We start from the raw sequence: 9,824 nt of genomic DNA on the forward strand, positions 1-9,824 counted from the left end.
CAGAAGCACTTGAAGGAGATCTTAAGGATTGTCCCGAAATGTTTGAGAGGTTGGTAAGTGATGCAGAGAAACCTTTGTATGATGGTTGCACTAAATTCACAAGATTGTCTGCGGTATTAAAGTTGTACAACTTAAAGGCGGGCAATGGGTGGTCGGATAAAAGTTTCACAGAGTTATTAGCCCTTTTGAAAGATATGCTTCCTGAGGATAATGTTCTTCCCAATCGAACATATGAGACCAAAAAGATGTTGTGCTCTATTGGCATGAGCTATGATAAGATACATGCATGTCCAAACGATTGCGTTTTGTTTCGAAATGAGTATGCATCGTTAAATGAGTGTCCTAAATGCGGTGTCTCGCGATATAAGAACAAGTTGTCTCCAGCAAAGGTCTTGTGGTATTTTCCTGTTATTCCGAGATTTAGACGCATGTTTCATAGTGAAACCGATTCAAGACACTTGACCTGGCATGCAGATGAAAGAATTATAGATGGAAAGTATCGACATCCGGCAGATTCACCACAGTGGTTGAAAATTGATAATGATTATCCTGAATTTGGAGAAGAATCAAGAAACCTTCGCTTGGCATTATCTACTGATGGAATGAACCCACACGGTATCCAGAGTATCTCACACAGTACATGGCCTGTGATTATTATGATTTATAACCTACCTCCATGGCTATGTATGAAGCGTAAGTACATGATGTTGTCTATGTTGATTTCTGGACCTAAACAACCAGGGAATGACATAGACGTGTACTTGAAGCCCTTAATCGAAGATTTAAAGATTTTGTGGGAGACCGGTGTGGAGGTTTATGATGGATATAGGAAAGAAAGTTTCAACTTGAGGGCGATGTTGTTTGGCACAATTAATGATTTTCCAGCATACGGAAATCTATCAGGGTATAGCATAAAAGGTCAATGTGCGTGTCCTGTTTGTGAAGATAAAACAGATTGGAAGCGCTTGGAGTTTGGTCAGAAGAATGTCTTTCTCGGTCATCGGAGATTCTTAAATTCAAATCATCACTACCGTGGATGGAGAAAGGCGTTCAATGGAGAGACAGAACAAGGCAGAGCTCCACCTATATTGACGGGTGATCAAATTTTTGAAAAGGTGAAAGATTTGGATACTCAGTTTGGCAAGCCTTTTGCCCACACACTTGTCAAAAGTGGGTGGAAGAAGAGGTCAGTTTTTTTTTAATTGCCGTATTGGAAGTCCTTGTATGTGAGACATTTTCTTGATGTTATGCATATTGAAAAAAATGTATTTGAAAGTGTTATTGGCACGTTACTCAATATACAAGGAAAGTCTAAGGATGGCCTTAAGGCAAGAAAGGACTTGATAGCGATGGGAATAAGAACTGAATTAGGACCCTTGAAGAAAGGAAAACGAACATATCTACCGCCTGCTGCTTATACTCTATCTAGAAAGGAGAAAAAAACATTGTGTAAGTTTCTAAGTGAAGTTAAAGTTCCAGAAGGGTACTCTTCAGATATTAGAAGACTTGTGTCTATGAAAGACCTCAAGTTAAAGAGTTTAAAGACCCATGATTGCCATGTTATAATGGAACATTTTCTCCCAATAGGTATACGTTCTATTCTTCCAGAAAAAGTAAGAAGCTCTATAACTAAGTTGTGTTCTTTCTTCAAGTCAATTTGCAGTAAGGTGATCAATCCTGCGATCTTACCAATGTTGCAAAAAGAAATCGTTATTACTTTGTGTGAGCTTGAAATGTTTTTTCCTCCATCATTTTTTGACATAATGGTACATCTAGTTGTTCATCTTGTGAAAGAGACACAATTGTGTGGACCAGCTTATATGAGATGGATGTACCCTGTTGAACGTTATATGAAAATATTAAAAGGGTACGTGAAGAACCGAAGTCGACCAGAAGGTTGTATGGTTGAAAGATACATTGTTGAAGAAGCGATTGAGTTTTGTACTGAATATTTGTCTAATGTTCAGTCAATCGGACTCCCCAAGTCTCAGCTTGTCGAAAAGAAAGAAGGAAAAAATCTAATTGGAAATAAAATCGTGGCAGTATCAAGGGTCGAACGGGATCAAGTGCATTTGTATGTTCTGCACAATGAGAATGAGGTTGAGCCGTATGTTGAAATTCACAAGGATGTTCTCCGAGGTTTAAATCCCAATAGAAATGAAAATTGGATAGTACGAGAGCACAATCGATGTTTTATACCTTGGTTTAAGGATCATATTTATTCAAAGTATTATTCAGATCCCGCTTCAATAACAGAAAGGTTGAGATGCTTAGCATATGGTCCAAGTTTCCATGTTTTTTCTTATAGCGCATACGCGATTAATGGATACACATTTTATACCAAAGAACAAGATGATAAAAGTACTATGCAGAATAGTGGTGTCACCGTGGTAGCTGAAGCAATGCACATATCAAGTGTGAAGGACTTAAACCCCAAATTTGCAAATCTGTCGTATTTTGGTGTTATCGAGCGCATTTGGGTGTTTGATTATGAGAAGTTTCAGATTCCTATATTTGGTTGCAAGTGGGTTGAAAATAATAACGGCATTCGAATGGATAAGTCAGGATTTTTGCAAGTGGATCTTAATAGGGTGGGATACAAAGATGAGTCTTTTATTCTAGCCTCTCAAGCTAGACAAGTGTTCTATGTCAATGATCCGAAAAGTACGAAATGGTCTATAGTTCTTTTTTCCAACAAAGTAATTGATGAAAACACTGGAGATCAAGGTGATATTGATGTTGAGATTGAATCGTTTACCAGAAATGATCAAGATGAGAATATTATATCAAATGATTCATATATTAGAAATGATCATAATGAGGGTATTTGGATCAATCCAACCGTCCGTGTTGTTAAGAGACATGTAGAACATATTCCAACCAAGAAAAGAAAGAGAACTTAGTGAAAAAGGTACAGGTCAAATGATTTTAATTGTTTTCTTTATTACAGGTAAAATGACTTTTATGATTTTAATTGTTTTTACAGTTGTCATCTGATTTTAATTGTTTTCTTTTTTACAGGTAAAATGATGATGCTGGATATTTGTTTAGATGGAGATGCTCTATTGTCGTCAAGCCTCATTCGCGTAGATGATGATGCTGGATATTTGAAAGTATCCCTCTACGACAATGGAACATGTCCATCTAAACATATATCAATTCTATCTTCAAAAGATAAGGGTTCAATGTTGGCAAGTTACATTGGTTTCCTTGTTCGACAACATATTCCGATTACATGTGATAATTGGAGAAGTCCGGACTTGAAGGTTGGCAAAGAAAAAATATGGTCGGAGATACAGGTACTTACCATATATTGTTATATGTTTTTTGTTGCATCAACTTTGCAGCCCTGTATTGTAGGCAGAATTTAGGACTTCTCAAAGTTGATTTCTTGTTACTTTGTCGTTCATAAAATACACCACTAAATTCTCTGCGTTTAATTTTTAATTTTTTTTCATCAGGCTTGTGTCTCAATAGAGGATGGGTATCTACCTAAAGTTACTTTTGTAGTGGTCCAAAAGAGACATCACACCCGTCTCTTTCCTGTCAACCCCAAAGAGACCGATAGAAGTGGAAATATTATGCCAGGTTTTTTCAATATATTTCTCAACGCAGCTGGTATATATTATCATTTGAATTTATCACGTTTTGCTGATTTTGTTGTTCTAAATTGTCAAAGGAACCGTGGTAGACACCAGCGTTTGTCACCCTAGGGAATTTGATTTTTACCTTAACAGCCATGCAGGAATTCAGGTAATATTAGCTATGTCATTTAACTTTATGCCATTGTTTACTATTTGTTGCTCAATCGCCTTTTGACAGTTCTGTGTTATTTGCATTTGGACGTGTTCTTTTTGCAGGGGACTACTTATGCTGCCATTTGTTGTTTTGGTTGAGCCTTATTTTGTATGGATGTGCGATAGAACTACTAGACAGCTTTTGGATATACAGAACATGTTTGCCACCATGGGTGGATGGGCGTTTTTGTTTAGTATTGGTTAGAACTACTAGACAGCTTTTGGATACAGTGGTCACTGGGTGTTGGTTGCTATGTTTTATTCTCTTAATTGTAGTACTTTGAGAATATGTTGTTGTATATTGTTGATCAAAGAATCATATATTAATGTTGTATATATGGAGGATTAATGTTGTATATAAATGGATTCATGTTGTATATGTCAATGGATTAATGGTGTATAACATTGGATTAAAGGATGAAATCAATATGAATTTTACACTTTTGCAGCATGCGAACAGGTTACCAATTAAATATATATCCACTGTTTTTCAAACAAATTTTTTTAAAATAACTAACACTTTAGAGGGCGCTTTGTCCAGAAAGCGCCCTCTAAACACTTTACATTGACAACTTTAGAGGGCGCTTTTTCCTGAAAGCGCCCTCTAAACACTTTACATTGACAACTTTAGAGGGCGCTTTTTCCTGAAAGCGCCCTCTAAACACTTTACAATGACAACTTTAGAGGGCGCTTCTTCCAGAAAGCGCCCTCTAAACACTTTACACTGACAACTTTAGAGGGCGCTTTTTCCAGAAAGCGCCCTCTAAGGTGTCCCTTTATGGACCACTCCAGAGGGCGCTTTTTTCTTAAAGCGCACTATAATGTGGCCACTTTAGACAGCGCTTTCTCCAGGAGAACAAAGCGCTGTCTTTACCTATGCCAGCGCCAGATTAGAGGGCGCTTAAAAGCGCTGTTATAGGCCAAAATAAGCGCCCTCTTTTCCCGCATTTTACTGCTTTCCTAGCTGGAAGACCTCGATAGGAGGCAATGTTTTTGTGTTTACTTTATGTAGGTTCCTTCGTCTAGGACTTCCCTTTTGCCCTTGAGCATCCCTAAAACCCAAAGCAACACGTTAACTCCTTCTACTACAGGCGAGTAAGTCTCCAAAGGTCGAGCATCCGGTAGATTGCGTAGTAATGTCGTTCGTCCAAAACCCAATTCATAACCCCATAGTTAGCCGAACTACGGCTTGCTCTGATTCTCATTCCAGATGAGATACGTAGGCATAAGACGTGATGTCTTAGCGAGCACACACCCCCCAACCCATAGGTCAGTCGAGCTACGAAGACTCTGATTCTCATATTCAGATGAGATACGTATGCAGTGGACGCGACATCCGCGCGAGTCATTTTCATTTAACCTTTTTTTAGTAAACAACACAAGATAAACTCACACCCTTTAGACAAGAACTACAAAAGTGGATCCCGTAGAGTACTACGGATGCGTAGGGGTGCTAATACCTTCCCTTCGCATAACCGACTCTCGAACCCAAGATTTGGTTGCGAGACCTTGTCTTTTCCTTTCCTCTTTTCAGGTTTACTTCGAGCATTTCCTTTCCCTCCTTTGGGATAAATAACGCACGGTGGCGACTCTTCTGTCATTTTTTCTTTCGCCAGTTGTTTTTTCGCACACTGTATTTTTCAGGTTGCGACAGTTGGCGACTCTGCTGGGGACCCGGTTTCCCTAAGCGAGTCCCTCCTAGCTTTTGTAGTTTGTTTGTTTATTGGGTGTTCATGCTTTTGTACAGTTATTTATTTACCTGCTTTACCTTATTGCATTGTGTACATATCATTGCTGTATCTGTTGGATGGCTATGGCTGCTTGGTGATCTTTGTGAGATGAGTTCTATACCCGAACTCGAGTGCACTTAGGATAGGAGAATGGCATAGTCTTGTCGACTTGTGTGGAGTTATTCCTTAGCAAGTTGACTTGTGTGGGTATGTCTCAGAAGCCGAATGAAGGGTTTAAAGAGTATGCACAAAGGCGGAGAGAGTTGGCTGCCAGAGTTCAACCACCGTTAGTGGATCGGGAGATGTCGGATTTGTTCATGGGTACCATTCAGGGGATGTTTGCTGAAAGGATGGTGGGATGTCCGGTTACCGGCTTTGCAGATATAGTAGTGGCCGGTGAGAGGATTGAAAGTTGGCTGAGAATGGGGAAAATACAGAGAAATGCTCCGTCGTCTGGAGTAAAGAAGCCCTTTGGTAATGGTCAGCGCAAGAAAGAGGGTGATTCGAGTGCTGTGTATGCCTAGAGAGGACATGGTAGGGATCGTTACTACCAGCATACTGCTGCAGTAACAATGCCTGCTGATAATCGACCCGCACAACAACAACATCAACGACAGCAATTTCAGTAGAGAACACACCCCCAACCCATAGGTCAGCCGAGCTACGAAGACTCTGATTCTCATATTCAGATGAGATACGTATGCAGTGGACGCGACATCCGCGTGAGTCATTTTTTAAGGTGAGAAAAACAAGAAAGGGGGGGGGGGGTTTGAACTGTTTTGGAAAATAAGTGCTTTTTCAGAATCAGAACACACAAGATTTTATACTGGTTCGCTTATAACACAAAGCTACTCCAGTCCACCCGGCCAAGGTGATTTCGCCTTCAAAAAGGACTTAATCCACTAATCTTGAAAGATTATTACAACCAAAGTCTAAGAGAAAGATCTCTTAGTCTTCCCAAGTATACAGACTGCGCAGAGTCACTTGAGGAATAAAAACAATTTAGGTAAAAACAGAATTTGTAATCCAGAGTGCTTCTAGGATAAAGCAAATATTACAGCAATTAGAGCAAATAAGAAGTTTCATGTTATGAGCAAAAGCTCGTGAAGGATTAAGAGAGAGAGTAGAGTATTTCTGTGCGTTCAGGTGTGTCTCTCAATGAGGTTCGCCGTTCTTTATATAGAGGTGAAACGACCGTTATAGTGATGGCAGATATTTTGTCTTGATGAGAGTTTAATGCCATAACTTTTGTTGTTTCTTCCCAGAACAAGTTTGTCTCCCTGAATAACTTCTTTCCAAATATAGTTTCTTTCCATTTGAAGTTGTAGTTGCCGTTACTCTTTCTGGATATGGAAATTCTTTGTCAGAGTCAGTGTTACTCTGTTAGTCTGAGATCTTTGAGATGTGACTTCAGAGCTTCTGATAGTCCTGTTCTTTTAGATTTTCAGTGTTGTCTTCAAATGACGTTGAGAGCTTCTGGTATTCTGATATGCCGTTGCTCAGAGTCAGAACTTCTAGAGCGCGCTTCTTCTTCAGATGCTTCTGATATTCTGATATGTTGTTTTGCTCAGAGTCAGAACTTCTAGAGCGCGTTTCTACTTCAGATGTGTGCAAAGTGAGAAAAGGGTGTTTAAATACCGAAAAGGGCGCATGCAAAACGACAGAGAAAACAGAGTTTTAGCACGTAAACCAAGTTAGCACGTTTAGAGGGAGAAATGATTATGGCTCATTAATGATGTCTAATCCCAATAGTTCGCACACTGCTCAAGGAGATCTCAAGAGTCTGTTCCTTGATTACTGCTGGACAGTTGTCTAGAAGTTCCAAGGTTAGACGCAAGTCACTCCACGTGTTTTTGATTTATCTGATCTTCAGGAATACCAAACGAATGGTTCCTGGAGATTTCTAACTCAGATAGCTTCTTAACTAGGTAGAAGTATCAGATTCAGAGGCAGAATCCATTTGTTTATGTCAGAGTCTCATTTAATAACTTCAGAGGCACATTTTATTCAGGGCAGTTTTGAATGTTCAGATTTTCTAAGATAAAGAGGAATCTATCTTCAGCTAAAGGCTTAGTAAAGATATCTGCCCATTGATGATCTGTATCAATGAACTTCAAAGTTACTATCCCTTTCTGAACATAGTCTCTGATAAAATGATGTTTTATTTCAATGTGCTTAGCTCTGGAGTGTAGAATGGGATTCTTACTTAAACAAATGGCAGCAGTATTATCATAGAAGATAGGAATGTTACTCTCGAAGATCTGCAGATCTTCTAGCTGATTCTTCATCCAGAGCATCTGAGTAGTGCACAGTGATGTTGAGATGTATTCTGCTTCTGCCGTGGACAGGGCGATGGTTAATTGCCTTTTGCTTGCCCAGGATATCAGATTGTTTCCCAAGAGCTGACAATTTCCAGATGTGCTTTTTCGTTCCAATCTATCTCCTACGTAATCTGCATCACAATAGCTAGAAAGTCTATACTCTGATGTTTTCTCATACATCAGGCCCAGGTTAGGAGTTCCTTTCAGATATTTGAGAATTCTCTTAACTGCAGTTAAGTGAGTTTCTCTAGGATCTGATTAGAATCTAGCACAGAGACAAACGCTGAAGAGAATATCAGGTCGAGTAGCAGTCAGATAGAGAAGGGAGCCTATCATACCACGATAGAGTTTCTGACAAACCTTTTTACTGACTTCTTCCTTTTCAAGAATGCATGTTGGATGCATGGGAGTCTTTGCAGAGTTGCATTCAGCCATGTCAAATTTCTTCAGAACATATTTTATGTATTTGCTTTGATGAACGTACGTGACTTCTGAAGTTTGGTTAATTTGAATTCCCAGAAAGAACTTTAGTTCTTGCATTAAGCTCATTTCAAATTCTGCCTGCATTAACTCAGAGAATTCTTGACACATAGAGGCGTTAGCTGAACCAAAAATGATATCATCAACGTATATCTGGCATATCATGAGATCATTGTTAAGGTTTTTACAGAAGAGTGTGGAGTCAACTTTCCCTCTGATAAAATTGTGTTCCAGAAGAAAGTTACTTAAACGTTCATACCAAGCTCTGGGAGCTTGTTTAAGTCCATATAAAGATTTTTTAAGTTTAAAAACATGTTCTGGATAATTTGGATTTTCAAAACCTGGAGGTTGGTTGACATACACTTCTTCTGATATATAACCATTAAGGAATGCGCTCTTGACATCCATTTGATATAATTTGATAGAATGGTTTATAGCGAAAGATACAAGAAGACGAATAGATTCTAACCTTGCGACTGGAGCAAAGGTTTCATTGTAGTCAATACCTTCTTGTTGACTGTAACCTTGAGCTACCAGTCGAGCTTTGTTTCTGACGACTTCTCCTTTCTCATTCAGTTTGTTTCTGAATACCCATATGGTTCCGATAACGTGAGTGCCTCTGGGCTTGGGAACAAGATCCCAGACATCATTCTTTGTGAATTGATCTAACTCTTCTTGCATGGCTAGAACCCAATCGTTATCTTGAAGTGCCTCATCACAGGACGTAGGCTCGATCAGAGACACTAGTCCCAGAGGAGTCTCTTCAGAGGTCTTGAAGGTAGATCTGGTTCTGACAGGTTCGTCCTTGTTACCCAGAATCAATTCTTCAGATATGTTGAGGCGACTTTTAGCTTTCTTTGGGATTAATGGAAGATTAATTTCCTCATGATTTTGAATGGCAATTGCTTCTGGAGCTTTGTCAGATCTTGCAAGAGTGATTTCTAAATCTGCAAAATTCTCAACTAGCTTTGACTTTTCAGGGTCAAGCTTATCGTCAAATCTGACATGAATTGATTCTTCCACAATTTTGGTTTCTGTATTGTATACTCTGTAGCCTTTAGAGCATTCTGAGTATCCTAACATAATACCTTTCTGTGCTTTGGAATCAAACTTGTTCAGATGTTCTTTAGTGTTTAAAATAAAACAGGAGCATCCAAAAGGATGAAAATATGAAATGTTTGGTTTTCTTCCTTTACACAGTTCATAGGGAGTCTTTTCCAGAATAGGTCTTATGGAGATTCTATTCTGAATGTAACACGCTGTATTTACAGCTTCGACCCAAAAGTGCTTAGCCACATTCGTTTCATTGATCATGGTTCTGGCCATCTCTTGGAGTGTCCTATTCTTCCTCTCTACAACTCCATTTTGTTGTCGAGTTCTAGGGCAGGAGAAATCATGGGATATTCCATTAGAGTCAAATAATTCCTCAAAAGATTTGTTTTCAAATTCCCCACCATGATCACTTCTGACTCTTACAATTTTAGAGTCAAATTCTT

At 39.1% G+C, this 9,824-nt stretch overlaps 1 long non-coding RNA gene across 1 annotated transcript; it reads left to right on the forward strand.

Annotated features, from left to right (window-relative positions):
- Positions 1–3,459: 3,459 nt before the first annotated feature.
- On the forward strand, positions 3,460–4,042 carry LOC127098636 (uncharacterized). The gene is made up of 3 exons (XR_007793398.1): positions 3,460–3,588; positions 3,680–3,753; positions 3,861–4,042. It is a non-coding gene; the product is annotated as an uncharacterized LOC127098636 (long non-coding RNA).
- The last annotated feature ends 5,782 nt before the right edge of the window (positions 4,043–9,824 follow it).

The sequence above is a fragment of the Lathyrus oleraceus genome, chromosome 6 (assembly GCF_024323335.1).
Source record: "Lathyrus oleraceus cultivar Zhongwan6 chromosome 6, CAAS_Psat_ZW6_1.0, whole genome shotgun sequence".
Classification (NCBI taxonomy): domain Eukaryota; kingdom Viridiplantae; phylum Streptophyta; class Magnoliopsida; order Fabales; family Fabaceae; genus Lathyrus; species Lathyrus oleraceus.